Here is an 18,468-nt window from a genome sequence, read left to right as displayed (position 1 = left end):
GCCCAGGGGACAGAAGTCCCCTGGGCATGGCCATTGGGCAAGGGGGCATGACTCCTTTCTTTGTCATGTTAATGGCGTCTGGGCGCCCAAAAAAAAATGGCGCAAATCGGGTTAAGACGATTTTTTTGCCTCAGCCTGACTTGCCCCCCATTTTTGGACGCCCAAACGCCATTTTGCCCTACGCCGGCGCTGCCTGGTGTACGTGGTTTTTTTTCACGCACACCAAGCAGCGCCGTTCGGCTAACGCCGGCTAACGCCATTCAATAAATACGGCGCCCGCATGGTGCTTCAGAATGGCGTTAGCCGGCGCTAATTTTTTTGGCGCTAAACTGCGTTAGCGCAGTTTTGCGTCAAAATGTATAAATATGGCCCAATTGTATTTTGTAAATTCGCGCTGCTTTTGCGTCAAAAAATGACGGAAATGCAGCGCTAAAAAAGTATAAATATGGGCCTAAGTATGCAAAGGTGGATCCTCAGCTGAACAAGCCATTAGAAACTCAGTGGCAGCTATCAACCACAGGGACATCACGACCAACATTGTGGCCCTGAGACTAAAGCCCCATTCTAAATAGGGTAATCCAGCCAATGCCTATTTATTTTCTATTCGTGACTGCTATGCAAACCATGACAGTAGCGAACAGGAAAAAACAATCACTTTCCAGCATATTAGGTTTATTGCTTTTATGATTTTTCTGAAGCAAACTCCTACTTTGGGAGTTTGAGAACAATATTGACGAAAGTTCTTCTTCAATGTCTGTCCCAGCACTTTCAATTAAGAGCCACGTCTTTAAGCATCTCTAAACATGTTATGTAGTTCATTTACATACAGGTGGATGAAGAGCCTTCACTGCTTGAGCATATTAGCCAGTTGTTTATCACATTCTAAATATTCTTAAACTTTCACTAGTCTATTTCCACAGAAACATCCTGTTTACAATGATCTTAGGTTGAATGTTAACCTTCAGCACCTACTTACATTAAGTAGCTGTGAGGCCAAATTGTCAACTCAGTAGCACCGATGAACATTTATAGACTCATAAATTATAAATAAACAACGCAGACCTTTTTTTTTGGGCTGCTACAAAACCAGCATGTTATAACAGTGATTAAGGGGAAAAGGCAGTAAGGGCCATATTTATACTCTGTTTGCGCCGGATTAGCGTCGTTTTTTTTACGCAAATTCGACGCAAAACGAACTCCATATTTATACTCTGGCTTTAGACGCATCTAGCGCCAAAGTCCATGGAGTTTGCGTCATTGTTTAGCGTGGACACCTACTTTGCGTTAATGATATGCAAGGTAGGCGTTCCCGTCTAAAAAATTGACTCCGAGGCATGTGCGCCGTATTTACACTCCCGGGCAAAAATGAAGCCCGGGAGTGGGCGGGTCCAAAAAAATGACGTCCAGCGGCTTTTGCATAGTTTTTTAGCGCCTGGTCAGGGCAGGCGTTAAGGGACCTGTGGGCTCGCAAGGAGCCCAGAGGTGCCCTCCCATGCCCCCAGGGACCCCCCCTCTCACCCTTGCCCACCCCAGGAGGACGCCTAAGGATGGAGGGACCCATCCCAGGGAACATAAGGTAAGTTCAGGTAAGTAATTTTTTTTTTTTTTTTTTGTGGCATAGGGGGGCCTGATTTGTGCCCCCCTACATGCCACTATGCCCAATGACCATGCCCAGGGGAGAGAAGTCCCCTGGGCATGGCCATTGGGAAAGGGTGCATGACTCCTGTCTTTGCTAAGACAGTAGTCATTTCAATGGGGGTTGGGAGTAAAAAAAAATGGCACAAATCGGGTTGAGGCGAAAATTTTGCCTCAGCCTGACTTGCCCCATTTTTTGGCGCCCAAGCTCCATATTCCCCTACGCCGGCGCTGCCTGGTGTACGTCATTTTTTTTGACGCACACCAGGCAGCTCCGCCGGCTAACGCCGGCTAACGTCATTGAATAAATACGGCGCCCGCATGGCGCTTCAGAATGGCGTTAGCCGGCGTTAGATTTTTTGACGCACAACTGCGTTGGCGCAGTTGTGCGTCGAAAAGTATAAATATGGCCCTAAGTGCTTGTACATCTCGGTATCAGAAATATATCATAGACAAAGAATCTACACAAAGAGCAAACATACACCTTCCTGTACGAGCACTCAAGATAGATGTTATGAATCTAACAGTGACGGACCCTGAATCTAACCGAATAGTTGCATATTTTTGTGACTAAACAAGCGTCTTTGTGATGTTGCCTTAACATTTGTCTTCCACATGTTTTATTTTATAACTAATTGGCTTAAGCATGACAAATAGTTTTCTTGTAGTTCATTTTAGGTGAAAGGTTCCTACCATTAATTTGAAAAATAATAGTTCAGGGTGGCCTTCCTGTACCTAGACCTGATTCAGCAGTAAACTAAACTGGTGCGAGCTTCTCACGATGTATTTAGCCAGACCTGAAAATAATAAGTAACTAGCGTTCCAAACTGAAATGGGATGCCATATCCTGTAATATATGTTGCTTACCAAGGGTGTGAGCTTTTGCAGTTACTGTACACTACTCCACATATTGTAATTGCATTTTCACAGAGTGATTTTCAGCCATCTTAAGCACATTCCCACCATCTGTTTTTTAATCTAAATTGTATTAAGTAAATTGAACGTGATTCACAACAGTACAATATGTTCAATGATATCAAGCACAGATACATTCCAAACTGCAGATGAGATGGTACAGTGCAAGTAAATATACATAAACAATAATCTGACAACAATACCCGTTCGGTTCAAGGTGGCCTCTCAAGTGAGAATACAGAGAGGGGCATGTGGCTCTGGGTGACTGCTGTAAATATGATCGTAATGAGCCCCGGAAGTCCCTAGGGTGAACAGTGGGATGTTTTCCTGCTGCATACTATTCCACCAGGTCGCAGCAGTAAGTCATGTCTTCAAGCCATTGATCCCCCGTGGGCTTCCTCATCTGCATTCAGACCATTGCCGCCTGCCTCTTAACAAGTACCAGTGCCATTGATACCAAATGACAGACTGTTAGGAGGAACTAAGATGTCACCCAGCAATGCCATCTGGAGCAAAGGTACTTTCAGTATATTACTCAAGAGTTCAAACAGTTGTTGCCAACACATAAACACATGCTGCCAGGTCAAAGACAGGTGCAGAAAGGTTGCATATGATAAGGCACACCGTCCACACACTGCTTGGCCTCTGGAGTCAAAGTTATCTAATAGCTCAGGAGTGTTATAATATTGATGTAAATATTTAAATGTAACAGTTTTCGCTCATAACTAAATGACATCTCTTGCATTTGCACACAACAATACACTCAACATTTATCAGAAATTAGGTGCCCCAAGGAATCATCCTATCTCTGTTTAGCCCTAGAGAGGGAGGTCATGAGTGCACATAATTAATTCTGAGTGAAGGAAGGAAATGGAGTGGCCAATACCAGCCATTGGAATAGAGTCGGAGAGCATAGACCTTTTAGATGGTTTATTAAGAAATGTAGCAAACACTGTCCTGCCCTCTGACCCTAGTCTGTGATTGCACAATGTTGCCAGTGGCGTGAAACCACCCCTATTCTGGAAGTATTGAAAAGTTAGAAAGTAACCCGACTGTGTGCAATAGGTCCTTCATAACTATTGCCTTGGTATGTGGGAACGAAGAATTGTCTACTTCAGGCAGTAAGAGAGAGTAAGGCATGTCAAGCATCAGCAACTTTATTAGGTGAATCAATCAATCAATCAATCAAATTTCTTAAGTGAGCTACTCACCCGGTAGGGTCTCAAGGTGCGGGGGGTGGGATGGGGGGGTGTTACTGCTCGAAGAGCCATGTTTTGAGGTGCTTTCTGAAAGTTAGGAGGTCCTGGGTCTTGCGTAGGTTGGCGGGGAGGGAGTTCTAGGATTTGGCGGCAAGGTGAGAGAAGGATCTGCCACCAGAGGTGGTGCGTTGGATGCAGGGGACTGTTGCGAGGGCTAGGTCGGCAGAGCGGAGCTGGCGGGTTGGGATGTGGAAGTTGATTCGTTCGTTGAGGTAGGCCGGTCCGGTGTCGTGGAGGGCTTTGTGAGCGTGGATTAGGATTTTGAAGATGATCCTTTTTTTGATAGGCAGCCAGTGTAGAGATCTGAGGTGGGCAGAGATGTGCGCATGGCAAGGGAGGTTGAGGATGAGACGTGCGTTCTGGATGCACTTGAGTTTTCTCTGAATAGGGAAACAATGGTGGAGCACTCAGATCATTATAAATATGAAAGTATTCAGAACTCCTTTTAGTTTAAGGATATAGGAGTGAAATCTTAATAAATCTCAGAACAATAGTTCTAAATACATGATCACAGTGTGGGTTCTCTTAGCCGCAATATACTTCATACTGTCTGATCATATGACAAGGATTTTTTATTATTGTTATATATGAAACAATACAATGTTTTACAAAAACATAAAAGACACAAAAACAACTCCAATGGCAGTACACTTTTTTCAAATATCAATTGTAATAACACAGACTTGTACAATTGAGATGCATTGGGTTACAATAGCAATCCAGAACGTCGCATTGTTCTTTAGAAATATATTCTGAAACAACGGGGCCCAGAGAGTGATATGTTGAGCCCATCTATAACATTTTCTGGTATCTTAGTTAAACTTGCTTTATCTTTTGCAATAACACAATCATTTCCCACTAGTTTCAAGTTGATCCAGATGATTGGAAATTGACTTGAGAACACCTGCACTTTTAAATATGCATTCCTGTGTCTGCAACAGAATTCTTATTCGGTTTATAAAAATCCACTATAGCATCTCAAATTTTGGTCCTGAATATGGCATCTCACACGGCTGTGCCTTTTAGACATCAGCTGCAAAAATGTGATGGTGGAGCAGACTTTCTAGAAACAGCGTACCCAAGGAGTGATCAGATATGGTTCGCAGGAGATTCTCAACTTTTCTAACCATTGACATCACTGTCCGGGACACAACTCACATATCAATATTAGAGAACATATCATGCACTAGGGAGTAATAGGTGTATTCAGTTTCACTGGTGTGCAAGACTCTCCAAGCATCTACCAGGTTGTATAACTGCATTATCAGATGAGTGCTGCATAGGCTCTTATAGGGAGTAGCAATGTCCTAAATGTTCTATCTAGCTATGTGGACAATGTCCCCCACCAGACCACAGACCAACCTTTATGTTTAGAACATAGGTGCAAAATATCATAAAAAATATGGGCTCATTTACATTGGGTCCATACCAGCAGTTGCTGCAACTCAAGGGTCCCGGATTGCCATCCCGCCTTATCTGTTATATGTTCCACCAGTTTAAAGTTTAGAGATTTTGGGATAAAAATATGCACCGTTCTAGAATAAGAAGAATGTGAAGAGAAGTAAAGATGTGGGCCTCAACCAGATGCAAAGGTGGAGTGACCCATCGGACAGCAATGTGCATCCTGTAGCATTGCAATGCCAACCTTGTGTCGGACCAAATATGCTAACACATAAAACACTTCACAGTGGTTGTTAGTCCCCATGCATTCCAGGTGATAACATCTTGCATATAATATTTTTAGTTGAATCACCTAGAGAGGATTGTAACACATGTGCCATATCCATCCAAAATGGTTAGCACAGGACTGTTGTCAGTGTGCACATATCAATCAGTGTTCCTGTGAATACGCAAAAAAAAAAACAGCCAAAACAAGTCTAATACCTCTCCCCTCCCACACCAAAAACTAATTGTCTACGAGCACCCCAGCTCATGAAACCATTACAAGAAATCCCATCAGTGTGATGAAGTTTTACATCATGAGTGTTCTCCACACATCAGGGGACCAGGGAGCATGGCATTGCCTTAGGCTAAAAGCCCATGTCTGCTAGGAAGTTCTATTCTACCCTTCACCATCTGCCATTCGGGTGAGTGCCTGTGATTGTCTATAACATAATCACTAAGCATTAAGCATACAGCTGTGTGTCAAAGTATAATGAGTAAAATATTATATTCTCCACAAATAAAGGTACTTTACGTCCACTCACTATGCAAACAAGCTCTCAACACAGGCAAAGGAGACATTTAAGGAATCCATTACCTTATCAGTCACAAAGCCACAGGTAAGTTAAGGAATCAATCACCTTATCAGTCACAAAGCCACAGGTAAGTAGAGAGTGATGTTAGTCTAGTTGCACAAAAACGTGTGGTATTATTATACTTCAACTGGAGCTTAAGTGGGAACATCATGCACTGTTTAACAGCTTTAGCTCTGAGAATTTTCCTGACTTCTGTGAAGAATGTCCTTGCCTACTGTACCAATAGTGTGGAATATGGACAGAAGGACACCCCCTTGAATCCTTCATATTGGAGATCAGAAGTAGCTCTGTTTAGTAAGAAAATATGGTCCCTATTTCTGTAATGAAAGTACTTTGCTATGATTGGCATGGGATTTTGTGCTGGCCAGGGCTTAGGTGCCAAGTCACATTGAGGACATCCGAGAATACCTTAAAACCAAATAATTTATCTAGAAGGTCTTCCACAAAAAAGCTCCATGTTGCCGTTAGGAGACGACTCTGGGACACCCACGATCCACACATTGTTTATACAGGATCCACGCTCTAAGTCCTCAATTTTGTCTTTTATTACTTTGAGTTTAAGCATTAGGGAGGAGTGGGCAGCATCTGATTGGTGTTGTGTATTCTTCACATCTCATACTCTTGACTTTGTTTGTGTGAATCTGATGTCATACATATAGACACACCCCTGAAATCAATCCATTCTATAGGTCAGAGTGTCAAGTTTAGTGTCTATGGATCAGAAACTGTTCTTCATCTTTTTAAGCAAAGTAGTAATATCCATGCCTTGGGTGTCAAAAGTCCTGTGTCTCAACTCTGTGTGCACCATGGATTGTCTCTTATTAAAGTGGGGGTTAACTTCTTTATGATCAACCTTCCCAAATATTTTCACAACACAGTAGTTTAGCATGACTAGATGACGAAATGCCAGGGGGCCACCAATAGTGCATTCATAAAGCACACTTACACTGAAATGATAGTAGTGATTTAGATACAGCAATGTGTCTCAGTGCAACCAGAAGAGAAAAGTACAGGAACCCAGCAATGGTGCATTAGGTTCTGACCATCCTAAGGTGCACAGAAATGGTTACGGGATGGGTGACACCATCAGTATGCTGAGGATATTTAAAGTGGAAGCTCATTGATCAGCATACATCAGGCTAACAAACTGCACTCCCTCAGCTCAACAATTACTTTGGCCCAAGTGGGTTAACAAAGTATATCTAGCTTTCAGTTCTGTGAGACACTAGGCTGCACCACTCCCTTGTAGCGAAAAATCCTAGTTGAAAATAACAAGAAGGCTGTACTCTGGCCCCTAAGGAGTTCCATGTGCTGCAGAATGCGGAAGTGCTGTGGGAAGCAAGATCACACCACTCTGTTCCATCTGGGGAGCAATCACAATTAGCCATCTGCCTGGCAGCAGTTATAGGCCTCGATAGGCACCGGCCAGCATACTCGCACCTACAAGCTCTCCCCCATCAGGGGGTCAACTAGTCTATAACGTCCGCCTATCTCGAGCCCTCAGATCTCTAGCAAGTGGCTACATCATTGAGGTCACACACACACAGAGGTAGCCAAACTCTCCAAGGATTGGGGGCACACGGGCCCTGATTGAGGACTGGGAGAGCAGGTGGTCATGACTAGGGGTGGGCTGAACCTATGGAGTTTCACTCCACAGAATTCTACAGAGCTATATGAAAACTCTGCAAGAATGTGTGGAGTTCGCAAATGGGTGGAGTTAGGCATGTTACGCTGCTGTTGCTGATTTTCAGCGCTGACCACGTTCTGCTCTGATAAATCAGCATAGATGGCACCACGCGGTGCACCAGAAGATGCTGCTTGACTAGATTTTATACTCAAACTGCAGCTTTCTGGCTACGGTTATGAAATCTCACTGGGTGCTCACCTAGTGCCCAAAACTTGTGCTAAGGGTTGCCAAATGTTGTTCACTCCTACCAAGGTACGGTTGGTGAGCTACACAAGAGAAAAAACTCTGCCACACGGCAGTTGGTAGAGTTTAGCCAGAACTCTGCGATACATGTGTAATGCAGAGTGGCCAAAACTCTGCCAAGTCTGTCGGCAGAGTGGAATTTATCACCCACCCATAGTCATGACTGAGAGGGTGAAGCTGGCCTCGAATCCTTTGCCCCTGTGTATGTGCGTAGCTGCAGCAACCCACTATGGATTCTAGGTATCGCCATAACCCAAAGTGAGATCTCATCAATGATGAAGTGAATGCAGAGCCAGCGATGGAGATGGCCACCCAGGTTGCAAGCTCTGGCAGGCCACACTCCTTAAGCACTGTCCTTTCATCGGTGAAACTGCCTGCCAGACTGCAGCTTGTTTTGGGGGATTACAGCGGATGGATTCAGTTGGATTCATCACCACTGCTGTGAGGTCCAGGCATGGCTGAGTACAATGACTTGTTTTCCAGCGTGCTGTGCTCGGTTCATCTGATTGGCAATGCAGAGGACTGTAACTTAGTGCTGGCTGTGGTGCCAGTGGCCTGAGGTGTGGTGGTGCAGTGATCGGGGTGTTCCACGTGAGTCATGGACCTGCTGATTGAGGCCGGTTAAGGCCTGAGGCTTCTGTCGGTCAGCCAATTGTGCGCTTACCTACAGCTCAAGCCCTTCGTAAGATTACTTTCTAGTGCTCACAACTGTTGGCAAAGAGAAACATCAACCATTTACCCTTTGATCACAGAAACAGACTGGGAAAAGAGAAATACAATAGGGTAAACAGAATGAAAAAATAGTGTACATTTTGAGGTACAGAGCCCATGTTGGTTTCTACTGGTATTGCATGCATGAATTTTGTGCTAAAATAAAGTAACCATGAGTTACGTTATGTGTATTGGTTTTATAGAGTGCAAAAATACCCAAGGGTGTCTTGGTGCTAAACATTACTAGCAGTGCTGAGGAACATGGAGAGGAAATGATACATAGTACTAAACAGACAGGTTTTCAGAGCTTTTCTTAACAGTAAAAGATTGGGCGACTCCTTAATGTGCAAGGCAGGGCATTCCTAGCTTTAGCTATCCCCAGCACGAAAAGTCTGCCTCCCCAACCAGCCTGCCTAAACCTGGGACAACTACCAAATCTGGCAGAAGCCAAGTGTAAGGATCTGCCTGGAGTGTACCGTTTAAAGTAGTGTTGTAGGAAATCAGGGTCTGAATCATGTAGTGCTTTGTAGGTGATGCAGAGCGCCTTAAAGGTAATTCTCTGCATATGGGGAGCCAGTGCCGTTTTCCCATACATTTGGACAAAGAGTGATATTTTGGAGTCTTCACTAGAAGTCTGGCTGCCACATTTTGCAGAGTTTGCAGTTTGTTCAATAAGTATTGGTGTGCATTGAAAAGTAGGTCATTGCACTAGTCTATTATTGCCATTATCAGCGACTTAACCACGGTTTTCTGAAGGTTCGCCGGAAGGTAATATCATTTTTCTAATCCTGAGGATAAAAAAGGCGAAGGTTGACTGGTGTGGGAAGAGGGCCCATTTTCCTCCAGCCACCAAATAGGGGTCCAAAAGGAGATTTGGGCTCCAAACAGTATCAATTCGGTCTTTCTTGCTTTAGGTTTCAGTGTGAAATAGCACAGCCAAACAGTCTGTAAAACGGCAGCATTTCGTCTCTAGTACTGCATAGTATACTTTGGAAAGTATGACATTAGCATGCATACTTATCTGCAAAACAGCTACAGTGTTCGTCAACTTAAACTACTTGTCCTAGAACACAGTTCTCGTTATGGAGTACGCGAATAGTAAAATGTAATGTCCCCACATAAACATGACATTGGGTTTGCCGAAATACGTGTATGTCCCACCCAAAAAATATAATAAAAGCAGATTAAATTATAAATGATAGAATATACAGTATAATAAAGGCAGATTAAATTGTAAATCATAGTATATATAATAAAGGCAGATTTGTGAAACACAAAGAAGTAGCTGCTAAGACTCATGGGCTTTTTGAAAAAATGTATTACACTGCCTTCTAAAGAAGGGCAACATTTATAATTAATTCACTACACTTGAGGAAAATGTAGAACATAATATTTATGATTGTTATTGAAATAAGCTAAATTACCCTTTTCTGACGAGAGGTCTAGTTTCACCAACTTGCTGAGACTTCCTAATTAAGGTCGCTATAATACCTCTACCTCAGCCTTCAAAATAAGAGTTTTTCTCTGATTTTCTAGTTTGTGCAAACTTCCCACGAACATTTCTGTTAGAAGGCAAGCAACTTTGAACATGCGGGTATTTAAAATAATAACGCCCTTTCTCACAGCACTTCTTTCTTTCTCCAAGCCATAATAATGTTTGGATAACTCCAATGACTAACTGTATGTAATCAACCAGATAAAGCTGCTAATCTTTCAGGGTGAAAACTTAAAAAAGTTCTAAAAAAATACTGCCGACAGTGCTGGAAACCTCTCGATATGAGAGCAAAGGAGCTAATTTGACAATTTGAAAAGTCAGCTTTCAGAGTTCCGCAGAAAAGTACTTTTTGCGTTTCAAGTTATTAGAACAGAAAGTTTAGGCCTTAGGTCCAGGCTGCTGTGATACAGAGGGCCATATTTATACTTTTTGACGCAAAACTGCGCTAACGCAGTTTTGCGTCAAAAAAATTAGCGCCGGCTAACGCCATTCTGAAGCACCATGCGGGCGCCGTATTTAACCCCTTCGCTGCCAGGCCTTTTCCCCCTCCTGTGCCAGGCCTTTTTTTGCCTATTCGGGGCAGTTCGCGCTTAGGCCCTCATAACTTTTTGTCCACATAAGCTAACCAAGCCAAATTTGCGTCCTTTTTTTCCAACATCCTAGGGATTCTAAAGGTACCCAGACTTTGTGGGTTCCCCTGAAGGAGGCCAAGAAATTGGCCAAAATACAGTGAAATTTTCGTTTTTTTCAAAAAAATTGGAAAAAGTGGCTGCAGAAGGAGGCTTGTGGTTTTTCCCCTGAAAATGGCATCAACAAAGGGTTTGTGGTGCTAAACTCAGCAGCTTCCCAGCTTTCAGGAACAGGCAGACTTGAATCAGAAAACCCAATTTTTCAACACAATTGTGGCATTTTACTGGGGCATACCCCATTTGTGCAATTTTTTGTGCTTTCAGCCTCCTTCCAGTCAGTGACAGGAATGGTCATGAAACCAATGCTGGATCCCAGAAACCTAAACATTTCTGAAAAGTAGACACAATTCTGAATTCAGCAAGGGGTCATTTGTGTAGATCCTACAAGGGTTTCCTACAGAAAATAACAGCTGAAAAAGAAAAATATTGAAATTGAGGTGAAAAAAACATAAATTTTTCTCTACGTTTTACTCTGTAACTTTTCCCTGCAATGTCAGATTATCGAAAGCAATATACCGTTACGTCTGCTGGACTCCTCTGGTTGCGGGGATATATAGGGTTTGTAGGTTCATCAAGAACCCGAGGAACCCAGAGCCAATAAATGAGCTGCACCCTGCAGTGCGTTTTCATTCTATACCGGGTATACAGCAATTCATTTGCTGAAATATAAGGAGTAAAAAATTGCTATCAAGAAAACCTTTGCATTTCCAAAAAGGGCACAAGATAAGGTGTTGAGGAGCAGTGGTTATTTGCACATCTCTGAATTCCGGGGTGACCATAGTAGCACGTGAATTACAGGGAATTTCTCAAATAGATGTCTTTTTTACACACACTCCTATATTTGGAAGGAAAAAATGTAGAGAAAGACAAGGGGCAATAGTACTTGTTTTGCTAATCTATGTTCCCCCAAGTCTCCCGATAAAAATGGTACCTCACTTGTGTGGGTAGGCCTAGCGCCCGCGACAGGATATGCCCCAAAACACAACGTGGACACATCACAGAAAACAGAGCTGTTTTTAGCAAAGTGACTACCTGTAGATTTTGGCCTCTACCTCAGCCGCCACCTAGGGAAACCTACCAAACCTGTGCATTTCTGAAAACTAGAGACCTAGGGGAATCCAAGGAGGGGTGACTTGTGTAGCTCGGACCAGGTTCTGTTACCCAGAATCCTTTGCAAACCTCAAAATTTAGCTAAAAAAACACATCTTCCACACATTTCTGTGGCAGAAAGTTCTGGAATCTGAGAGGAGCCACAAATTTCCTTCCACCCAGCGTTCCCCCACGTCTCCCGATAAAAACGATACCTCACTTGTGTGGGTAGGCCTAGCGCCCGCGACAGGATATGCCCCAAAACACAACGTGGACATATCACAGAAAACAGAGCTGTTTTTAGCAAAGTGACTACCTGTAGATTTTGGCCTCTAGCTCAGCCGCCACCTAGGGAAACCTACCAAACCTGTACATTTCTGAAAACTAGAGACCTAGGGGAATCCAAGGAGGGGTGACTGGCGGGGCTCGGACCTGGTTCTGTTACCCAGAATCCTTTGCAAACCTAAAAAATTGGCTAAAAAAACACATGTTCCTCACATTTCTGTGGCAGAAAGTTCTGGAATCTGAGAGGAGCCACAAATTTCCTTCCACCCAGCGTTCCCCCACGTCTCCCGATAAAAATGATACCTCACTTGCGTGGGTAGGCCTAGCGCCCGCGACAGGATATGCCCCAAAACACAACGTGGACATATCACAGAAAACAGAGCTGTTTTTAGCAAAGTGACTACCTGTAGATTTTGGCCTCTAGCTCAGCCGCCACCTAGGGAAACCTACCAAACCTGTACATTTCTGAAAACTAGAGACCTAGGGGAATCCAAGGTGGGGTGACTGGCGGGGCTCGGACCTGGTTCTGTTACCCAGAATCCTTTGCAAACCTAAAAAATTGGCTAAAAAAACACATGTTCCTCACATTTCTGTTGCAGAAAGTTCTGGAATCTGAGAGGAGCCACAAATTTCCTTCCACCCAGCGTTCCCCCACGTCTCCCGATAAAAATGATACCTCACTTGCGTGGGTAGGCCTAGCGCCCGCGACAAGATATGCCCCAAAACACAACGTGGACATATCACAGAAAACAGAGCTGTTTTTAGCAAAGTGACTACCTGTAGATTTTGGCCTCTAGCTCAGCCGCCACCTAGGGAAACCTACCAATCCTGTACATTTCTGAAAACTAGAGACCTAGGGGAATCCAAGAAGGGGTGACTGGCGGGGCTCGGACCTGGTTCTGTTACCCAGAATCCTTTGCAAACCTAAAAAATTGGCTAAAAAAACACATGTTCCTCACATTTCTGTGGCAGAAAGTTCTGGAATCTGAGAGGAGCCACAAATTTCCTTCCACCCAGCGTTCCCCCACGTCTCCCGATAAAAATGATACCTCACTTGCGTGGGTAGGCCTAGCGCCCGCGACAGGATATGCCCCAAAACACAACGTGGACATATCACAGAAAACAGAGCTGTTTTTAGCAAAGTGACTACCTGTAGATTTTGGCCTCTAGCTCAGCCGCCACCTAGGGAAACCTACCAAACCTGTACATTTCTGAAAACTAGAGACCTAGGGGAATCCAAGGAGGGGTGACTGGCGGGGCTCGGACCTGGTTCTGTTACCCAGAATCCTTTGCAAACCTAAAAAATTGGCTAAAAAAACACATGTTCCTCACATTTCTGTTGCAGAAAGTTCTGGAATCTGAGAGGAGCCACAAATTTCCTTCCACCCAGCGTTCCCCCACGTCTCCCGATAAAAATGATACCTCACTTGCGTGGGTAGGCCTAGCGCCCGCGACAAGATATGCCCCAAAACACAACGTGGACATATCACAGAAAACAGAGCTGTTTTTAGCAAAGTGACTACCTGTAGATTTTGGCCTCTAGCTCAGCCGCCACCTAGGGAAACCTACCAAACCTGTACATTTCTGAAAACTAGAGACCTAGGGGAATCCAAGGAGGGGTGACTGGCGGGGCTCGGACCTGGTTCTGTTACCCAGAATCCTTTGCAAACCTAAAAAATTGGCTAAAAAAACACATGTTCCTCACATTTCTGTTGCAGAAAGTTCTGGAATCTGAGAGGAGCCACAAATTTCCTTCCACCCAGCGTTCCCCCACGTCTCCCGATAAAAATGATACCTCACTTGCGTGGGTAGGCCTAGCGCCCGCGACAGGATATGCCCCAAAACACAACGTGGACATATCACAGAAAACAGAGCTGTTTTTAGCAAAGTGACTACCTGTAGATTTTGGCCTCTAGCTCAGCCGCCACCTAGGGAAACCTACCAAACCTGTACATTTCTGAAAACTAGAGACCTAGGGGAATCCAAGGAGGGGTGACTGGCGGGGCTCGGACCTGGTTCTGTTACCCAGAATCCTTTGCAAACCTAAAAAATTGGCTAAAAAAACACATGTTCCTCACATTTCTGTTGCAGAAAGTTCTGGAATCTGAGAGGAGCCACAAATTTCCTTCCACCCAGCGTTCCCCCACGTCTCCCGATAAAAATGATACCTCACTTGCGTGGGTAGGCCTAGCGCCCGCGACAAGATATGCCCCAAAACACAACGTGGACATATCACAGAAAACAGAGCTGTTTTTAGCAAAGTGACTACCTGTAGATTTTGGCCTCTAGCTCAGCCGCCACCTAGGGAAACCTACCAAACCTGTACATTTCTGAAAACTAGAGACCTAGGGGAATCCAAGGAGGGGTGACTGGCGGGGCTCGGACCTGGTTCTGTTACCCAGAATCCTTTGCAAACCTAAAAAATTGGCTAAAAAAACACATGTTCCTCACATTTCTGTTGCAGAAAGTTCTGGAATCTGAGAGGAGCCACAAATTTCCTTCCACCCAGCATTCCCCCACGTCTCCCGATAAAAATGATACCTCACTTGCGTGGGTAGGCCTAGCGCCCGCAACAAGATATGCCCCAAAACACAACATGGACATATCACAGAAAACAGAGCTGTTTTTAGCAAAGTGACTACCTGTAGATTTTGGCCTCTAGCTCAGCCGCCACCTAGGGAAACCTACCAAACCTGTACATTTCTGAAAACTAGAGACCATGGGGAATCCAAGGTGGGGTGACTGGCGGGGCTCGGACCTGGTTCTGTTACCCAGAATCCTTTGCAAACCTAAAAAATTGGCTAAAAAAACACATGTTCCTCACATTTCTGTTGCAGAAAGTTCTGGAATCTGAGAGGAGCCACAAATTTCCTTCCACCCAGCGTTCCCCCACGTCTCCCGATAAAAATGATACCTCACTTGCGTGGGTAGGCCTAGCGCCCGCGACAAGATATGCCCCAAAACACAACGTGGACATATCACAGAAAACAGAGCTGTTTTTAGCAAAGTGACTACCTGTAGATTTTGGCCTCTAGCTCAGCCGCCACCTAGGGAAACCTACCAAACCTGTACATTTCTGAAAACTAGAGACCTAGGGGAATCCAAGGAGGGGTGACTGGCGGGGCTCGGACCTGGTTCTGTTACCCAGAATCCTTTGCAAACCTAAAAAATTGGCTAAAAAAACACATGTTCCTCACATTTCTGTTGCAGAAAGTTCTGGAATCTGAGAGGAGCCACAAATTTCCTTCCACCCAGCGTTCCCCCACGTCTCCCGATAAAAATGATACCTCACTTGCGTGGGTAGGCCTAGCGCCCGCAACAAGATATGCCCCAAAACACAACGTGGACATATCACAGAAAACAGAGCTGTTTTTAGCAAAGTGACTACCTGTAGATTTTGGCCTCTAGCTCAGCCGCCACCTAGGGAAACCTACCAAACCTGTACATTTCTGAAAACTAGAGACCATGGGGAATCCAAGGTGGGGTGACTGGCGGGGCTCGGACCTGGTTCTGTTACCCAGAATCCTTTGCAAACCTAAAAAATTGGCTAAAAAAACACATGTTCCTCACATTTCTGTTGCAGAAAGTTCTGGAATCTGAGAGGAGCCACAAATTTCCTTCCACCCAGCGTTCCCCCACGTCTCCCGATAAAAATGATACCTCACTTGCGTGGGTAGGCCTAGCGCCCGCGACAAGATATGCCCCAAAACACAACGTGGACATATCACAGAAAACAGAGCTGTTTTTAGCAAAGTGACTACCTGTAGATTTTGGCCTCTAGCTCAGCCGCCACCTAGGGAAACCTACCAAACCTGTACATTTCTGAAAACTAGAGACCTAGGGGAATCCAAGGAGGGGTGACTGGCGGGGCTCGGACCTGGTTCTGTTACCCAGAATCCTTTGCAAACCTAAAAAATTGGCTAAAAAAACACATGTTCCTCACATTTCTGTGGCAGAAAGTTCTGGAATCTGAGAGGAGCCACAAATTTCCTTCCACCCAGCGTTCCCCCACGTCTCCCGATAAAAATGATACCTCACTTGCGTGGGTAGGCCTAGCGCCCGCGACAGGATATGCCCCAAAACACAACGTGGACATATCACAGAAAACAGAGCTGTTTTTAGCAAAGTGACTACCTGTAGATTTTGGCCTCTAGCTCAGCCGCCACCTAGGGAAACCTACCAAACCTGTACATTTCTGAAAACTAGAGACCTAGGGGAATCCAAGGAGGGGTGACTGGCGGGGCTCTGACCTGGTTCTGTTACCCAGAATCCTTTGCAAACCTCAAAAATTGGCTAAAAAAACACATGTTCCTCACATTTCTGTGGCAGAAAGTTCTGGAATCTGAGAGGAGCCACAAATTTCCTTCCACCCAGCGTTCCCCCACGTCTCCCGATAAAAATGATACCTCACTTGCGTGGGTAGGCCTAGCGCCCGCGACAGGAAACGCCCCAAAGCGCAACGTGGACACAACCAAAATTTTTGAAGAAAACAGTGCCTACCTGTGGATTTTGGCCTGTAGCTCAGCCGGCACCTAGGGAAACCTACCAAACCTGTGCATTTCTGAAAACTAAAGACCTAGGGGAATCCAAGGAGGGGTGACTTGCGGGGCTCGGACCAGGTTTTGTTACCCAGAATCCTTTGCAAACCTCAAAATTTGGCCAAAAAAACACTTTTTCCTCTCATTTCTGTGGCAGAAAGTTCTGGAATCTGAGAGGAGCCACAAATTTCCTTCCACCCACCATTCCCCCAAGTCTCCCGATAAAAATGATACCTCACTTGTGTGGGTGGGCCAGGTGCCTGCAACAGAATAAGGCCCAAAACCTGAAGAGATAGAAGGGAGAGGTATTTTTGCAATATATCATTTTGATGTGTGCACATACGTCCGTGATGTGCCAAACACTAAAATAGTGAAAAGAAACACACTTAGGTTATGTGAAGAAGACCCCTCACCCACCAACCAAGTTGGTGGCATGCTTCATCATCGGGGTCCCACCCGAGGCACCTAGCGTGTCACAGGTGTGCTGCGACGCCTGATTACAGCGGAGCAGGTTTTGTCATTTTTTACAACACATACTGGTTGGATTTGGCACGAGGGTGAGTGATGGTTCAGTGGATCAAATTTTATTAACAAGAGATTTCACAAAAATGAAATGCACTGCTAATAACTGAAAGGCAAAAAAGTGAACCAATGACTCACAGCTCGTGAGCTGTAAAGCCGCGACAAGGCACCAACCGCTTTACAGTCCATTCACACACCTTTCATACATGACACGCACAAGACCATTCACACCGCCAGCCACGGGCCCAGCACATTACAACACTCACATCGACAGACCGCGCCACTCAAGGGCCCATCACTTACATACGCCCACATGCCTGATACAAGAATCACACCAGCTGATGGGAGTGTGGACTGCCGTTTGGCTGGCACCGCCAGCCAAGCGCCACCCCACGCACACCGCCAGCCAAGCGCCACCCCACGCACACCGCAATCACTTTTTTTAATTTATAAACAACAAATAAACTACTAATTATAAAATAGGCACTAAACTACAAACACAAAACCTCAAACTAAATACACGACAGATGCCAACCGTGAAACATATGAAAATATAAAACAGACAGCTTACGCTCACGGTATTTCCCAAAAGTTTTTCCTTGTGTGGTAACTTCTAAAACAGCTGGGCACACACAGCCCAGGCTTTGAAGGGCATTCGGGGCAGTACATCCGGCTCTCCCTCCGGATTGATCTCCGGGCACATACTCTACATTTCTTTGTGGGCATGTCTTTTTTGGGAGTGGGAGGAATGTGATCTGGAAAGTGCCGATCTTTCAATCTAGCCACATCCTCCACCACTTCTACTCTAGGAACTCTTGCCGGTTCCACCACAATAAGGCTTTCTATCACCGACTCCTGAAATTTAACAAAAGTCATCCTTGACTCAGGTGAACAATCCTTGTATACAATAAAGGCATTAAAAGTTGCCAAATGAAATAAATGTAGGGCCAACTTTTTATACCACACATACGACTTACGAAGAGCAGTGTAAGGTTCCAACCTCTGATCTACTCTATCAACACCACCCATGTGCCTATTGTAGTCCAAAATGCACGCAGGTTTGCGCACTTCCGCAACCTGACCCCAAACAGCCACAGGGGAAGTACTCTCATCGTGGATGGTCGATAGCATGTACACATCCC

The sequence above is a fragment of the Pleurodeles waltl genome, chromosome 5 (assembly GCF_031143425.1).
Source record: "Pleurodeles waltl isolate 20211129_DDA chromosome 5, aPleWal1.hap1.20221129, whole genome shotgun sequence".
In the NCBI taxonomy this organism is placed as follows: Eukaryota; Metazoa; Chordata; class Amphibia; order Caudata; family Salamandridae; genus Pleurodeles; species Pleurodeles waltl.
The sequence above is the reverse complement of the archived record's forward strand: the minus strand, read 5'-3'. Positions refer to the sequence as shown.